The sequence below is a fragment of the Carcharodon carcharias genome, chromosome 10, assembly GCF_017639515.1.
Source record: "Carcharodon carcharias isolate sCarCar2 chromosome 10, sCarCar2.pri, whole genome shotgun sequence".
NCBI lineage: Eukaryota > Metazoa > Chordata > Chondrichthyes > Lamniformes > Lamnidae > Carcharodon > Carcharodon carcharias.
In genome coordinates, this window is record NC_054476.1 from 46,462,129 (window position 1) to 46,481,389 (window position 19,261).

Below are 19,261 nucleotides of genomic sequence, written 5' to 3' on the forward strand. Positions count from 1 at the left end.
GCTGTATAGTCAACAACATTACAAAGCACTCACAGTATCACTGGATGAACGATGAGCTATTGACAGGTCCCCGCTGATTTGGGAGTTGTTGGTCTCACTCTTTGTGCAGGCATAGATCGGTCCTCGCCAGACAGCTCTCCCGCATGTTCTTCAGACTGAGTGAGGGCCCTGAGCTCAGGTATCAGCCTCCGGTCTGGGATCTCCTCCTATTGTTGTGGGTGAGCTTCTCCTGCATAAAGGCAAATGGACAGACTGTGGGCAGCACAGATGCCACAGCAGTTGATAAGGATGCCTGCCTCCTTTGGGTGCTGAGTGGGCCTGTGTAAGGGCTGAGGGTGCAAGCTGCACTGGATATAAGAAGAGATGACGATGTCAAAGTGTGTGTGAGAGAATCAATGGCAATGACCTTTGTGATGGCAGTGTGTGAGATCCCTGTGGACTGCAGCCCTGTGAATGCCTGATGGGCTTGTGAGAGCATGAGTTAAGAATGGGGAGAAGGTTAACGTACCCTGGCAGGGCAGATGAGATCATTCAACCTCTTCCTGCACTGGATGACAGTCCTCTTGTGAGGAACATTGGTAATGTCTGCCCTGGCGATCTGCTCCCAAGCTGGCTTGGTGAGGTTGGTGGGCCTCCTTCTGTCATCACGGGAGTAAATGATTTCCCAGTATGCCTTAATAACACCCAGAAGTGCCCCCAGCGCATTGTCATTGAACTTGGGGGCAGTAGTCTTCTTTCTCTTCGGGGCCATCACTCACCGCGACCAGTCATGGGCTGCAGACAGTGAACGATGTGCGCGGGTGCATTTTAAATATGGTGCCCAGAAAGATGATCCAATGAGGTCACGGAAGGGCGGACGAACCCCAGCCCACCCAGCCACATGAGACAATGCATATATAATAAGCTGAAAAGCGAAGAATCTGGCACGGAAACCCGCCACACCAACGAGCAGGAAACACGGCTTTTCCTAACTGCCCCTGCACAGTCTCTGGAACAGAAAGTTCCACTTAACATCTCTATCCTTGGCCGACTGCAGTGTTCCAATGAAGGAACAGCACCTCATCTTTTGATTCGGCACTTTACAGCCTTCTGGACTCAATGTTAAGTTCAACAATTTCAGACTGTAATCTCTGCCCCCCAGTTTTGTTTCCTTTTCTTTGCATGTGTCAGATTCCATCCTGTTTTTCTCAGTTTTGCTTTCGGATGGCAGCTGTTCATTATTCTGCCATTCACACCTCCTCTGAACTCATCTTTTGTTTCTTTACTTGTCCCATCTTTTTGGTTCTGCCCCACTAACTCTTTCGGCATTTAATGTCTATCATCTGCCCTATCACAGATCTTCAATTTTGTTCTTTTTCCATCACCTTCCATTTCACCAACATAAAGGGAAGAATTTTATGGCCTCCTGCCAGTAGTTTTGCAGGATAAGGGCCTGTAAAATTCCCTTGTACCGAATGCAATTTTACAGGGTGCAGGCGAGGCCTAGGGCAGTCCTCCCACCCTCATCCCAATTGAGGCCTGTAAATGGCTAATCATTGGCCATTTAAGGACTGCTACCCGCCTCAATTTTGAGGCTCCTAGGAAGATTTTGGCGGCCCAGCATGTCATCCTGCTCGGTTCTTGGACAGGGAAAAAAAGCGTCCCCTTTCCATATCAGGCATCTGACCATCAAGGTCTGTTCTCTGCGGCTGCTCGCTAGCCACCCCCACCCCCTCCCCGTCCCGCTAGCTTCCCCATCAGGACTCCCACTCCCCTCAATCTGCCATCACCAACCTCCCCCCCACCACCCCTGGGCCTCATCTCTTCTCCCCGCTTTAAGACATCCCCCAACCCTGCACTTATCTGCTCCTGGATTCCAGGACTTAGAATCTCGGGTCGCAGTCCTTGCCTCTGGTGGAGGTGATGGCATAGTGATGGTGATACTGTCACTGGACTAGTATTCCAGAGACCCAGGGTAATGCTCTGGGGATCTGGGTTCAAATCCGGCACAGTAGACGGTGGAATTTGAATTCAAAAAAATCTGGAATTAAAAGTCTAATGATGTCCATGAAACCATTGCCGTAAAAACCCACCTGATTCACTAATGCCATTTAGAGAAGGAAATCTGCTGTTCTTACCTGGTCTGGCCCACATGTGATTCCAGACCCACTGCAATGTGGTTGACTCTTAAAGTGCCCTCTGAACAAGGGCAGTTAGGGATGGGCAATAAATGTTGGCCTAACCAGCAAGACTACATCCCAAGAATGTCACTGGCCAAGGAAATTGGGCACCAGCTCTCTCTGGCAGGACTTCCTCCTGAGGGAGGGGTAGAAGTCCTATCTCCAGGCAATTAACACTCCTCGGAGCATTGATTGGCTGTGGGGCTGCCATGGTCGGCAGGATGCGTTCCCCATCAATTCTTCAGGTGGCAGCGCCATCTGAAAAATCTGAAAAATCCTGCCCAAAAAACTTTTACAGCTATAACTCAAAGCCAAACTTGCTGTCTGTTCATTATTGTATTTCTGATTTCTAGATGTTCTTCTATTCTCTCCTTTAGCAGGGATTCTATTATTTTTCCTACCACTAATGTTGAGTTGATTGGTCTATAGTGTCTTGGATATGTTCTACCTTTCTTCTAAAATATAGGTATAATGGTAGTTACCTTTCTCTAACAAATTAACAAAAATATGTAGTAATGCCTCCACTATCTCTTCCCTAGATTGTTTTAAAATACGCAGATATCATCCATCCAGACCAGGGGATTTATTTTGTTTAATTGTGATTAGTTTATTTAAAGTTTCACCTTTTTTATTTTAAACGTGGTAGTCTCATTTCTAATCTCATCATCCAATGTAATGTTTTGTTTAGCTGGTAACTGCTGAAGGAAAGCAATTATTTAATATTTCTGCCATTTCTCTATCATTGCTTATGATATCATTATGTCCATCATTAAGTGGCCCTATTTCCATCACAACCTTTTTTATATGTTTGTGTGCCTATAAAATGGTTTACCATTTTGTTCTATTTCCCTTGATAATTTAATTTCATAATTCCTCTTTATCCTGCTAATTATTGTTTTGACTTCTCTTCTAACCTCTCCATATTCTCCCCACCATTGATGAGGCCTGGCACTAGTGCTCTGCATATTATGTGAGGAGAAAGAAACAGGAAAAGGGGCCAACAGGATTCATGATGGACCCATGCTTTAATGATGATGCTATGATAGCTGACAGCAAAACCAAACAAATGGATTCTAATGTGCAAAACACTTTTACGCGAAGAACAAAAAAGGCTTGCATTTATATAGCACCTCCCACAAGCTCAGGATATGCCAAAGTGCTTTACAGCCAGTGAAGTTATTTTGAAGTCTAGTCACTGTTGTAATGTAGGAACTCCAGCGGCCAATTTGAAAACAGCAAGCTCCCTCTACAGCAATGTGATAATGACCAGATAGTCTGATTGAGTGATGTTGGTTGAGAGATAACTAAAATGAAGAGGGGGGATAATTTGACATTAAAAATTTGACATTAAAAAAACAAAGACAAGTATAATAAAACTATCAAAATTTTGAAATGTTGTGATATGGTTGGCTAACGGGAGCCTCCTGTCTAAAGTGCTAACAGCAAACCAGTTTTTTAACATTCTGATGGTCAGCTGAATCTTGTTTAAAATAATAATGTGCACAGAAGGACCTGCACTTACACAGCTGCTTATCTCTCCAAAACAATCCAAAGCACTTCACCCAGAGTGAATTAATTTTTCAAGTGTTGTGGCTGTTAGAAATGCAAATGTAGCAACATTTGCACACAATCCCACAATTAACCCATTTTTGTTGGTGTTGGTTGGGGAAGGATTGCTGGGCCAAAAGCATTGGGAACTCCCTGCTGTCCTTCAAAGAGTGCCATAGGATCTTAACATTCCATCTGCATGAGTTTTAATACATAATAAATAAAAGTGCCTTCACAATGCTGCATACAGTACTACGTTGAGTGTCAGTTTTGATTACGTGCTGATGTCCTGGAATGGGATTTGAACATTAAACTTAATCCATTGGGAACAGTTGAGCAAGGCTGAAACTTTTAAGTTTAAAACCCTCAATATTTATTTTGTATTTTATTTCTATATTAATGTTGTACCCATATTCCTAATGATGATGTCACAAGCAGGTTTTTAGCTATTGTTTGTTCAACCCATGACTACAATCAATAGTTTAGTGTGGAACAGTATAAAAATGATATAATGTAAAATTAAGTTTAGATTCAGGATCAAGCGAATAGAACAAAGGCTTTTAAATAGGGAGCAGTTAGTAACTTAATCCTCTTAGCAGGGACGGGCGGTCGGTTGGCAGTGGCAATATGATGGTTCTTGCTGTATAATCATGGGGTTTAATATTCCCGTGGCTCTTCCTGTGTGGACTGGTGACAAAGGTGGCACTAGTCATTTGTGAGTTGCTCCTTTCTCACCGCTAGAGTAGTGTGACAAATTCAATGAGCTGAACAGCCAAAGCCTTTTTATCTTAAACCCATAAACAGATACTATCTCCGTTTCAGCAAGAAGAGTGACAAGTGCAGGAGGACACGTCAGGAACAGAACCAGGCATACCTAAAAATGAGGTGTCAACCTGGTGAAGCTATAACATGGGACTACTTGCGTGCCAAACAGCATAAGAAGCAAGTGATAAACAGAGCTAAGTGATACCACAACTAACGGATCAGATCTAAGCTCTGCAGTCTGCCACAACCAGTCATGAATGGTGGTGAACAATTAAACAAAACAATGGAGGAGGAGGCTCTACAAATATCCCCATCCTCAGTGATGGAGGAGCCCAGCATAGCAGTACAAAAGATAAGGCTTAAGCATTTGCTACAATCTTCAGCCAGAAGTGCCAAGTGGATGATCCATCTCAGCCTCCTCAGGAGGTCCCCGGCATCACAGATGCCAGTCTTCAGCCAATTCCATTCACTGATATGAAGAAACAGCAGAAGGCACTGGATACAGCAAAGGCTATGAGCCCTGACAATATTCCGGTAACAGTACTGAAGACTTGCGCTCCAGAACTTGCTGCACCCCTAGCCAAGCTGTTCCAGTTCAGCTACAACATTGGCATCTACCCGGCAAAGTGGAATATTGCCCAGATATGTCCTGTACACAAAAAGCAGGACAAATTCAACCCAGCCAATTACAGCTCCATCAGACTACTCTCCATCATCAGCAAAGTAATGGAAGGGACCATCAACAGTGCTATCAAGCAGCACTTGCTTCACAATAACCTGCTCACTGACTGCCGGTTTGGGTTCCGGCAGGGCCACTCAGCTCCTGAACTCATTACAGCCTTGGTTCAAATATGGACAAAAGAGCTGAAATTCCCAGGTGAAGTCAGAGTGACTGTCCTTGACATCAAGCCAGCATTTGACTGAGTGTGGTATCAAGGATTCCTAGCAAAAGGCGAGTCATTGGGAATCAGGGGGGAAACTCTCCACCGGTTGGAGTCATACCTAGCACAAAGGAAGATGGTTGTGGTTGTTGGAGGTCAATCATCTCAGCTCCAGGACATCACAGCAGGAGTTCCTCAGGGTGGTGTCCTCGGCCCAACCATCTTCAGCTATTTCATCAATGACCTTTCTTCCATCATAAGGTCAGAAGTGGGGGTGGTCACTGATGATTGCACAATGTTCAGCACCATTCTCGACTCCTCAGATACTGAAGCAGCCCATGTCCAAATATAACAAGACCTGGACAATATCCAGGCTTGAGCTGACAAGTGGCAAGTAACATTCGTGCCACACAAGTGTCAGACAATGACCATCTCCAACAAGAAAGAAGCCAACCAGCACCCCTTGATGTTCAATGGCATTACCATCACTGAATCCCCTACTATCAACATCCTGGGGGTTCCTATTGACCAGAAACTGAACTGGACTAGCCTTATAAATACTGTGGCTACAAGGGCAGGCCAGAGGCTAGGAAGAGTGGGATGGGTAACTCACCTCCTGACTCCACAAAAGCCTGTTTACCATCTAGTGTGTGATGGAATACTCCCCACTTGCCTGGATAAGTGCAGCTCCCACAACACTCAAGAAGCTTGACACCTTCTAGCACAAAGCAGCCCGCTTGATTGGCACCACATCCACAAACATTCACTCCCTCCATAACCAACGCACAGTAGCAGCAGTATGTATCATATACAAGATGCAATGCAGAAATTCACCAACATTCACTAGAAATTCTTTCAACAGCACCTTCGAAACTCACGACCACAACCAGCTAGAAGGACAAGGGCAGCTGATATATGGGAACACCACCACCTGCAAGTTCCCCACCAAGCCACTCTACCATCCTGACTTGGAAATATATCGCCGTTCCTTCACTGTTGCTGGGTCAAAATATTGGAACTTCCTCCCTAACAGCACTGTGGGTGTACCCACATCACATGGACGGCAATGGTTCAAGAAGGCAGCTCACCACCACCTTCTCAAGAGCAAGTAGGGATGAGCAATAAATGCTGACCCAGCCAACGAAGACCACATCCAGTGAAAGAATTTTTAAAATTGCTCAAATAGATTCCTCTTCTGGTGCAAGTATATTTAATATCAGTGCAAAACACACCTGCCTTCACTTTGAGTCAAGATGTGCAATGTAACTACAGCTAAACATTTCTCGACTTGCGTTTCAGCTTCAGCTGTGAAAGCACCTCCATGAGAAACTCTCACATCGCTCAACATAAGACTGGCTACAGTTGGTGTGAAATGAATTTTTTAAATGTCACATTTTAAATGCTGGTAAAGAGTTGACTACCTAACTGTAACGTCATTGACATTAAACAGCTCAGTGATGTTTGGATTCCAGTGATCAACACTCTGGGTGATTAACCGTGTACATACTGTTTGTTACTAATATCAAGTTTATAAGATTGTTATGATTTAAGACTGTCTTTAATTTAGGGTAAAATGAAGGGGGTCATGTGACCTGTTCTGATGTATGCCTATCTTCAGGCCTGGGTGATGTGGTTGTTAAAGGAACGCCTGCATTGTTTTGCTGGAAAGAAGATGTAAGGTGTTCACACTTGGGGACAACAGCAGCAGCATCTATGTTTACAGTGGTGAGACCATTAGTCTCCAAAGTCCCAGGAAGGCATTGAGAATTTTGGGTTGCAGACAGATATGCTTTAAATTGTCCATTTATTTCCAAGATAAAAAAGACTTGGGGTCCCAAGGATAGCCAATCAACAGTTCTACCTTTGTGATTCACTTTGCCATTAAGATGGGTTTAGAGAGGGAAAGGGTTTCTAAGATATTCCTGTAACTCACAGAGTTAAGCTGCCAGGGTCCAGAGGGACAGAGAGTATAGCTAAAGGCTGAAAGTCTTTATGGTTCACCACACAGGAATGCAAGTTATTTCACACTCAAGTTGAAAAGACCCAAATTCATCAGCATTTGAAACAAGGCTGGAAGATGCACCTAGCTTGTGCTAGAGGGAGAATTTCCAGGAAAAACCCTCATTATGAAAGACAGTTCTGAGGTTAAAAATTACCAAAATGGGAAAGGAAAGTAATGGAAGTAAACACCTGGGACCTGAGAATCACTTTGGACTGGCTCTGGGAAAATCAAATAGTGACTTAAGGAATGTGTAAATGATATCGGTAAAGTCGGTTTTCAGATGGGTTAAAAGTAAAAGGGGTAAAAGTTCTGTTCTGTAGTTTAAAGTATAAGTTTCCTAATAGTGTTTAGTCAATGGTGCTTTTAGTTAGATTATTACAATATAAGTCTTAAATTGAAATCTTGCTGCATCACCCTTTCAGCTATCAAGTGGAAATTCAAATGTTTTGGTCCCTACAGTGATCATAGTTTACTTGATCTACTTACCTTCATGCTACTGACTCACACCATTCTAAAAGCAGGTCCTCCTCTTAAAAGCAGCTACTGTATAATTGTAGCATAACAGAGTGATGGTTGCAGCCCAAAAAATTCCTTCTTTTTAAAGGTTCAATAAATGGCACCTGTTATTAGTTAGATGTGCCCTTATTTGTTTAATATCCATGATGTTTTACACTGCTAATCACTGGAAGTGCAAGATGGAAACAATGCAGCACCCTCTACAGGGCAGATAAAAGCAAAATACTGCAGCTGCTGGAAATCTGAAATTAAAACAGAAAATGCTGGAAAAACTCAGCAAGTCTGGTAGCATCTGCGGCGAGAGAAACAGAGTTAACATTTCAACTCCGTATAACTCTTCTCCAGGGTGGGGTCTGAAGGGCATCTACAGGGCATCTAGGTCCTGTGTGAATGGCACAAGCAACTGTGTATCAGCTTAACAAGTCAGTTTGAAGGATTCTGAAATAAGCAATGCAAAGTCTGAACCAGGAAGCATCAGTTAGAATAGTGAGTACAAAATCAATTCAGGAACAAAAAGCATATTACAGTGAGGAGAAGAAAGATGGGACTAAGGGAGTGGTAAAAGAAATATATACTTTTTTAAAAAATCTCCAAAAACAATGAAAACATGAAGGGTTGAAACTCACATTTATAATAGCTCTTTTCTGTGCTAGAAAGGTTGACTGGCAGTAATTAATACTTGTCATTTTTAGTCTAAGTACCTGTTAAAGACTTGATAAGACTTAACTTTAACTTTCTGTGCCAAGATTACTTCACACCTACCATGTGAATACAGGAACTTTACACCACTCAATGCATTTGATTGGGAGCCAGGCAGCGAGAAATTGTTTTTGTGAAGCTAACAGCAGAATGACTCAATTCTGACAGCAATTTCCCAATTTCTGCATAATCACACATCTGCCAGCATCTGACATTACTGTGGCATTTGTGCATAAATAACTGCAAGTACAACTCACTTCATTGCTAATTTGATTGCAATTTTTAGGCCAATACTTCACTGTTCAGATTGGTGATGATCTTACTCAACACAATATGAACTTTATATGATTAGGCAATGAGAAGCATTTACTTAATTCTTAGGAATGTTAAGTAAATATAAAGTTATTTTGTTTATTGGTGGCCCACTTTTTATTTCTATCCATTGTTTCAAATACATACTAACAATTTTATGCGTATATTCACTTCTGGTAATTAAGAACATGAAGCAGTTAGAGTTTTTGATAGATGGATATACCACTTGGAGTAGTACTGAATAAGACAAGACCAGAAGGGTTCTTAGTTTGACCCCTAATTTACAGTGATCTAGTTGAGCTCAGCCAAGATGGTAGGAAGTAAAACTAACAGTGGAGTGATGTCTCTCTGACAGCAACTTCTCAAATTCTGTGTTTCATTGTACATCTGCCCTCACCTGGATTTGCTGTGGCATTTTTGCATAAACGGTGAGCCCCGGTCGTCTTGCTGTTATATTGGCAGCATTTTTTGTGCCAATATCTGTAGGCCACAGCATTCACAGCATTTCAATTTGCTTTTCAAAATGTGCACCATTCCCCAGGTCAAGTTAATGTAGAACATTCTAGTTTTAAACAATGAGCACCTACAGGATTTGAGTTATAGGGGAAAGTCTGTTTGGTGATTAACCTAATCCACATATGTGAATGAGGGCTAATTACCATAAATCATTAATATGTTATCCCTAATAGCATAATGATTGTGCTCTCCAAATTTTAAAGATAGGACTTATATTTTTTCTGAGATGCAAGAGAAAATCTATTTTCTAATTAACCTAATTTGCACATAGAAATTAAGACTCGTTAGCATAATTTATTAATATTTTATCCCTTATACCAGGAAGATAATATTCCTCCAAGTTTCATAAGAATAAAGGTTACACTTTTTGCATTGTCAGGAAAAGCTGTTTTCTAATTAACCCAATTTATGGATGGAAATTAAGTTGAATTAATTTAATAATTTATGCCCTATCCCTTATAGCCAGTGATTATTTCTCAAAATTTGTAAATGTAATATTCAGGCATTCTGAGTTTTGGGGTTAAGTATATTTTGGTGTTAATTATTGAGTGCTGTGTTTTTTTTATTGAAAAATATAAATGCTGGACACCAACATGGAAAAGACTCAGAGACAACAAGGTGAATCATACAAGGTGAATAATTTGACACTAGCCTGGATTATTGGCAGAGAAAACTGAGAAAGGTCAGGAATTCTACTGTTTTGGTCTTGAGTTAGAGTAGAAAATAGTATAATGAGTCTTGATGTCAGTGAGGAAGCAGGAGAATATTGCTTAAAATCTGACATAATCAATAAATTACTTATATCGATAATAAACGTTGCAGCCAGTTTGACAATGGCTATTTTGATGAGTAAAGCACTTACCCGTCCCTTGCTCTCAGCAACAATGCATCCCCTATTCTGGATCAAAACACACTGTGACACTCATTGGAACCAGAAAGTACAAAAACTGAATTATCCTGTCAATTGTAAGGCCTGCTCCTCTATTCCTATTTACATTCACCTCCCCGCATTCTACTGCCAACATCCCCATTTACCACCCCAACCACCCCCATCATCGCCTAATAGAAGCATTAACAGTTAATGCTTCATCAATTATACTCCTCAGGTTAGACAAATCTAGGGTTTATTTTTCTCAAATATTGGGCAAAAATCTGTTGTTTAATTAATTTACATTGCTTATGCAAATTTAAGATAATTATTATGCAGAGAATAACAGATATCCAGTAGCACTGAAAAGGCATTAATTTGATCAAAATATTCAGACATTACAAATATAGACGGCAAAGCTCAAATTATATAGAACCACAGCTCTTACTCTCACTTAGTCATTAGAGAAGACACTGGGGGATTTTTAGGGTGGTTTTGTTTGTTTCTTTTGTATATTTTTTCAGTGAACACCAACAAGGTTGCATTCTGTGTAGATACATATTGAAAGATAGTCATTGCTATTTGACATTTTGACACAATCTGCATTAATTTAGCAAGCAGCATGATCTAGATTACAATTCATTGACCTGTTTATCTTTGAATAATTTTTCGCTACAATTTTTGCAAAGGGAGTTTTATTGTTTAATGCTTTTGACATTGCATTGTGTGATAGCAGCAGATAAACACTTAGGAGTTTTTCAGAAAGTCTTTTCTTTGCTATCTTATTGGAGATATTAACTAATTTAACTTAAAACAGGTTAAACTTTTGTGCAATAGTACGTCACCACATAATTTTAAGATACAAATGTTTTCACTGGGAGCATTGAACCCAACACTGCTAATGTCAAAATCTTCCTTCTCTTCCTCTTTTACAAAAGCAAATTATGACAAGCCCTATTGCCTTGTATAATGAAATGCAGGGAGCTACTGTAAAATAGTCACCCTGTACTGTAGAGAGGCTCGACTTTTAATTTAGAGTCAGGAACCCTATGCCTAGATAATTTCAGGGTCCCGACTCATGTCTCTGTCTGTTAGTGTCGCTCACATCACTCTTCAAATATTAATGCTCTAATTCACAGAATCACAGAACTGTTACAGTGTAGAAGGAGGCCATTTGGCCCATCGTGTCTGCACTGGCTCTCTGAACATTTTAACTTATTGCCAATCTCCTGTCTTTTCCGCATAACCCTGCACATTGTTTCTATTTAAATAAACATGCAATGCCCTCTTGAATGCCTCAGTTGAACCTGCCTCCACCACACTTCCAGACAGTGTATTTCAAACCCTAACTGTGTAGCAAAGTTTTTTCTCACCTCGCATTTCCTTCTTTTGCAAAACACTTTAAAACTGTGCCCTCAGATTCTCCATCCATTTACGAGCGGGAACAGTTTCTCCCTATCTACTCCGCCCAGACTCCTCATGATCTTGAAAACTTTCATTAAGTCTCCTCTTAGCCTTCTCCTCTCCAAGGAAAACAGTCCCAACTTCTCCAATCTTTCCTCATAACTGAGGCGTCTCATCCTTGGAACCATTCTCGTAAACTTCTTTGGCACTTTCTCCAATGCGTTTACATCCTTACTATACTGTGGCATCCAGAACTGTACACAATACTCCAGCTGAGGTCTAACCAGTGTCTTATATAATTTCATCCCTGCTCTTGTACTCTATGCCCCTATTAATGAAGCCTAGAATACTGTATGCTTTAGGAACAGCTCTCTCTGCCTGTCCTGCCACTTTTAATGACTTATGTACATATACACCCAGGTCTCTCTGCTCCTGCACACCTTTTAGAATAGTATCCTTTATTTTATACTCTCTCTCCATGTTCTTTGTACCAAAGTGTATCTCCTCACACTTCTCTACATTGAACTTCATCTGCCACCTATCTGCCCACTCCACCAATGTGTCAATGTCCTTTTGAAGTTCTACACTGTCCCCCTCGCAGCTTACAATTCCCTCAAGTTTTTTGTAGTCCACAAACTTTGAAATTGTCCTCTGCACACTAAGGGCTAGATTATTTATATATATCAGAAAAAGCAAGGGTCCCAGTGCTCTGGGGAACTCCACTACAAACCTTTTTCTAGCCCAAAAAATACCCATTAACCATTACTCTCTGTTTCCTATCCCTCAGCCAATTTTGTATCCACATTGCTACTATCTCTTTTATTCCATGACCTATAACTGTCCTCACAAGTCTGTTGTGTGGCATTGTATCGAATGCCTTTTGGATGTCCATATACACCACATCAATGGCCTTGCCCTGATCAATCATCTCTGCTCCCCCTTCAAAAAACTCCAATAAGTTAGTTAGACACGGTTTTTCTTCTGAATCAATCCACATTTTTCCATGTGACTATTAAGTCTATTCCAAATAATTGTTTCTAGAATTTCCCCACCAATGAAGTTAAACTGACTGGTCTGTAATTGCAGGGCAGATCCTTACAACCTTTTTGAACAAGAGCATAATGTTTGCAATTCTCCAGTCCTCCGGCACCTCCCCCTGAATCCAGGGAACACTCCCAATTCCTTCAATATTCTTGGATGCATCTCATCCGGAGGCGAGCTCAGTGCCCAAATAGTGCTCTTGGAAATGTCTGCTGGAGCAAGAGCATCAAAAGCTGATAGTGACCATGATGAGACCTGCTGCTTTATAACACAAGAGAGGCGGCAGGCAGGAATTCGTAGGGCTAGAAGTCTCAGTGCTCAGAGAATTGGCCGAACAATATTGTGCCCAATCTTGCAGTGAAACCCCTGGTGGCAAACATTTTTCTAGTTTAAAAAAAACTTTGCTGCTTCATGAGCTGAACTCACCAACTATGCATTAATGTGCACCAGACTGTTCAGGTTTGGCAATTTCCAATTTGAAAATCACCTTCTACCCACGGCCAGCCAGTTAACAAGCTCCTCAATGAGCTTAAAGGACAGAAAATTGGTGAAGAGCGGGTTCCCAGTTCCCATCCTCCCTTTGAAAACTGCAACATGATCCATTGACTCTATCCGGGAATGCAATTTTCTGTGCGGTCCCACCCGTTCCTGCAATCAGCCTCAGTACTGTGTTATAGACTGAAATGAGAGGAATATCAATAGAAGTCAATGTTTTATACTTAGTTGAACAGGAGCTGAGTGATTGTTTAGAATGCTTCCCACTCACCCCTGGTAATTCTCTCATACAAGCTCCTTGTAGGTTTAGGTAACTCCAATTCTGTTCCTGGTGAAGTTGACCACATTGAGAGTTTATTTATGTCAAGCTGAGTAATGAACCCAGCTTTTAAATTTATTTAATTTTTAAAACAAAATTTATTTTTTTTTATAGTTACTTTTCCCCCTGATTTTTCTTCTCTCTCCCCCTTCCTTCTCCCGAAAACCCTAACTCACTCCAAGATATGGTTAGACGAACATTGACAATATTCCTACAGCTCACCCAAAAGGCTACTTTTCAGTTATAAGCCCATACAGCTAGTCTTAGGCAGATATTTGGCCAAGAAGAAGGCAGCATAGCTGAGCCCAATCCTATCCTTTGCAGAGGCCACTTGGCCAAAGTCTCCAAGGCTGTTGTAATTTGTTACATTCTTCACAATTTTGTTATACAAAGGGAAATAATCATGAAGCAAGTGGGGGTTGTCATTTATCACCTGGACATGAGTGCTAGCTGCCTACTTCAGCACGGAAGAGAGAGGGAGCATCACAAGACATAAATCCTGTTTTTGCCTAACATTGCCACAGCTCTCTTTTCCAGCAGGAATCATGATGTAGTGATAAAGGGTGCAGACTCTGACTCATATTTCTCTCCCCACCTCTAAAGCTCAATGCAATGCCATTGCTGCTTTCCTAGCTAAAATCAGAAAAGACTGAACCAACCTTGGAGCACTCCTGGGCGAAATGGCTCAGTGTCACAGGGGCAGCACACTTAGCAATAGTATGCTCAAGAAGTGGGGATGATTTATTGTTGTTCCCAGTTAAAAGTCAATTTTAAGAATTTAATAACATGGCCAGATGTAAGGCATCTTAACAAAAAAATCTTCCCCCTTGAGAATTTGTACTATCTTCTCATACACAGCTTTGCTGTCTTTGAAAAAGCATTTGATAAAATATTCACACACTTCCAAAAAAACTCTAGCTCCCTCCTTGGGGTGAGAAATAATTACTGAGCATCTGTCTTACAACTGCTCTCTTCCTGAACTAGTCTTACTGGATTAATCCATTTGATCAAAGGTAGTATAGGTTATTCTTATATTTATCTCTGTTCAGATTTTGCATCACATTTTGGCAGATTGTAAATTTTTGAGGCAAATTTGAGTTTTCTCATTGCAAAATATTGGTTTTTTATATTATTTAAAGAAGTAATTTTATTTCCAAGAATATTTTCCGATTGAATCCTAAAGTGCTTATGAGCACCCATCATTTTTCAACGTAGACTGTATTAGGAACTTGGGATTTGAATCTTGAGATCCCATGAATTTCAAACAGGAATAATTGGAATTCTTTCAAATAATGAATAGTAATCAGGAAATATGCCTGTTTAACCCTTTTATGAAATGCATCAATATTTCATTGGACCTGCAAAACCCTATAAATGTATATTTAATGATAACTGAGTAATACTCAAGAGATAGCCAGGCAATGGTGCTTCACATTGAGTGCTTAAGTATATAGGGTACTGGATGGCCTCCAAGGCCTAGATGGTAGGTGATTCAAGTCCTTTAATATATTATGAAGGCCGGTCACTGTAAATGAGACTCTTAATATAGTATATTCCAGGACACTGTGGCTGGCTCGTCTTCCCTTGTCAGACCTGGTAAGGTCATTAAAATATTTTCAACTCAGTTGCCATTTATGCCATAGAATGCATTTCACTGCTGTTATCCTTTGGACTCTGCATCACTTGGACTGAGTCCACCCCTGAGAAAAGCAGCTAGAGCAGGAACATGTCAGCAAACTGGCCCAATACATTTTTCTCTAATGTTTCTCATCACCAACTGTTCCCCCACCTCCAAACCTACCCCCGGTAAATATCTGCCTTATGTTCCCCTCTCCACAGATGGCGCCCAACCTGTTGAATATTTCGATTATGACGCGGCAGATGATCTGTGCCAAGCAGATCAAATCCACCAGGGAAACTTGATCATGCTGTTACAACGGTTTTGTAATTTTTATTTTATTTCGAGATGCCTGCCTTGAATTCAGAAGTGTAAGTCTACTATGACTTCAGAAATATTTTAGAAAACTAAATTAAATATTTATTAACAAAAGAAAAGATTTCAAGCACATACGTAGGTCTGCAAATTGCTACTATAATAACTCCTAAAGCCTCTAATTAATTTGGCTTCCAGTTACACCAGCATTTAAGGCAACGGTAAAAAAAATTAGATATTAAACAGATGCCAGCAAGTTACCACAATACCCTGGAGAGTAGAATTCAAAATGGCTTTTCCCAGCTTCAGCTTCTGTAGACAGCAAGCTTAATGCACAAATACAGGAGGCTTTTCACACTTCTGGTAGATTTTACAATGACTTCCCTGACACATCACTAAGTCTCCTTTATACATGTTTCTCTCTTTTAATGTAAATCCCTTTGTTACCATATGTCTTTGGAACCTTACCTTTCTCATAATATAAATCATTTCATGGTGCTAATATTACCAGTAATCTTTGGGAAAAATAAACACACTGCTTTGCCTAGCTTCTCTGGCTAGATGTAAACATCCTACCAATCTTTGAAATTCAAACTACCCTGATTTATCTAAAAATGCAAATTTTCCTCATCTCACATTCTAAAACTTCAGCCATGTTTATGTATTCAGCATTTCAAACCGAGCTTATTTTGATGAGTCAAAGCCTCCAGACCAGCTGTCTCCAATTCAATTAAATCCCACACATACGCACACACAGAAACTATCCAAACCCCACTATTAACCTACTTATATAATAAATCACAATAGTATTATAAGAATTATTATACTTTGGTGACATTCCCCTCTTTACGAGAAAATGACCCATCATAATTTGAAAAGACAGCTTCATTTTCTTCACCCATCTTACCCTACATCCTATACTTATCTATATACTCACACTGTTACATTACCAGATGTATGCATTAACATAACAATATATATACAAATCCTTGGTATCAACTGAAATCATTCCATCCAATGTCCAGGTTTTAAATGTCCAATTTTCCTTAGAGTTTTAAACTCTCGACAATGCATCTGCAATTAGTGTATCGCGTCAGCCACATCTATAATCCGTAGATTAAATGGTTACAATAATAAACTCCATCTGAATAGCCTTGTACTTCAATCTCAAAATTTGTCCACGAACTTTAAAGGATTATGGCCCCTATAGACAATTGTTTCTGATGAATTGTTTGCGAAGTAACTCTCAAAATGCTGCAACGCTAACAGCAGACCCAGAGTCTCCTTTCCGATTGTTGAATATCTTCTCTATTGTACATTCAACTTCCATGAAAAATACCCTCTCGGTTTCTCAATTGTGGTTTCGTCTTCTTGCAACATTAAGATCCCAATGGCTATATCACTTTTGTCAATGGCCAACTTAAATTGCTTGGCATAATTGGGTACTTCCAAAACTGATGTTGTAGTCAATACAGTTTTCAAACTGTCAAATGCTTCCTGACATTCCTGTGCCCATTGAAACTTCTTGTTCTTTTTTAAATGGAAAATTTGGTACAAATATCCGGTAAAACCCACTCATGCCCAGAAATCTCAAAACTCTTCTTTTGTTGTAGGCACTGGGAAATCCATGATAGCTTTGACTTTCACATTTCTCAGAGCCACCTTACCATACCCAATGGTATGGCCTAGATATGTAACTTGCGCTTCTGCGAATTCACTTTAAACCAAGTTCATCACCAAATTAGCTCCTTGTAGTCAACTAAGTAATTTTTCCAGATGTTGTAAATACTGCTCCCATGTTTGACTGAAAAGTATTAAGTTGTCAATATAAACAGCACAGTTGCTCAGTCCTGCAATTACTTTGTTTGTCAGTCTTTGAAATGTTATGTGTGCATTTTTCATACCAAATGGCATAACTTTAAACTGATATGGTCCATCTGGCGTCACAAATGCCAATATCTCTTTTGCTGTCTCCGATAAAGATACTTGCCATTATCCTCTCAGCAAGTCAATCTTTGTGATAAACTTTGATTGTCCTGCTTTCCTCAATGCAATCTTCCAACAGTGGTATAGGATATGAATCCGTCTTTGTCGCTGCATTCACCTTTCAACAGTCCACACACAGTCTTTGTGTTCCATCCAGTTTTGGTGCCATCACAATAGGTGAACTCCAGTTACTGTAACTAGACTCAATGATGTCATTTTGAAACATGAATTCAATTTCTTTCTGTACTTGTGATAATTTGGCTGGCTTTAATCTATAATAACATTGCCTTATTGAAGATAAAAGTTCTACACTCACATCATGTGTAGCCAAATTAGTCCTCCACAGCCTATTCCCATAAATAGCTTTGTGTGGCTGCAATAGCTTATGCAAATCACTTTGACACTTGTCTGTAAGATAACTCAATATTACATTTAATTTTCAAGTTTCATTATCCAATTTGATTAGATGAAAATCAAATTCAGAATCCTTAATTTCTACCTTATTCTCCTTAACTACCATCAATAATAACTCTTTTTGGTCCTCTTCCCTGCCAAAGTACTTTTTAAGCATATTTACATCACACACCCTTTGCTTCTTTCTTCTATCTGGACTATTTACTAAATAATTTACTTCACTCAGTTTCTTTTCAATCCTGTAAGGCCCACTAAACCTTGCCTTTAATGAGGCATCCAGTACTGGTAAGAAAACTAAAACCTTTTCCCCAGCAATAAAACTATGAGTTGTAGCTCTCCCATCTGCCTTTCATCACTTGCTGTGATATCTTTAAATGTTCCCTAGCTATCTCACAGCTCTGTCCAGCCTTTCTTTGAAGCTTAGTACATAATCCAGGAGAGTAGTTCCTGAATTTTGACCCACCAATTTCTCATCAATTAATTTCAGTGGTCCCCTTCCCTCATGTCCATAGATTAATTCAAAAGGACTGAATCCAGTCAATGCATTAGGAGCATTCCTAATAGCAAATAACAAAAAAGGAATTTCCCTACCCCAATCCTGTGGATAGTCCTGACTATACACCCTCATCATAGTTCCTAAATTTTGATGGCATCTCTCTGAAGTCCCTTGTGGTTCAGGATGGTAAGCTGTTGACTTAAACTGTTTTATCCCCAAACTGTTCATTACTTGCTTAAACAGCTTGTGACATGAAATTTGAACCCTGCTCTGATTGTATTTCTTTTGGTAAACCATATCTTGTAAACAATTTAGTCGACTCTTCCACAATTCTCTTTGTTATAATATTTCTCAAATGTATCACTTCAGGAAACCTTGTAAACACATCCATTGTTGTCAGTAAGTACTGATTTCTACTTTTAGTCTTAGGGAGGGGACCTACATAATCAATCATGACCCTAGTAAAAGGTTCTTCAAATGCCTGAATTGGAATTAAAGGTGCCAGCTTAATAACTTCTTTTGGTTTCCCTATCACCTGACATGTGTGACATGTTCCACAGAATTTGACTACCTCTCTGTGCAAGCCAGGCCAATAAAATGGTTTTGTATTTTTGCCTGTGCCTCTCTAATTCTTAAATGTCGCCCCCCACCACCCCCCCATCCCACCACCCAACACCCCCCACCCCCCCACCCGGACCATTGGAATTTCATGAACTATTCTCAGTACCTCATTTCCATATCCAAATGGTATAACAATCTGATGTACTTCCATCCAGCTTTCATCTGCTGAAGCTTGATACGGCCATTTTTTCATTAGCACATTATCACTTAAGGTGATAACATTCTGGAATACATGCTGCATCTTTTCTGAGTAAGCTGTCTGATATAACTGTTTTATTTGTGGATC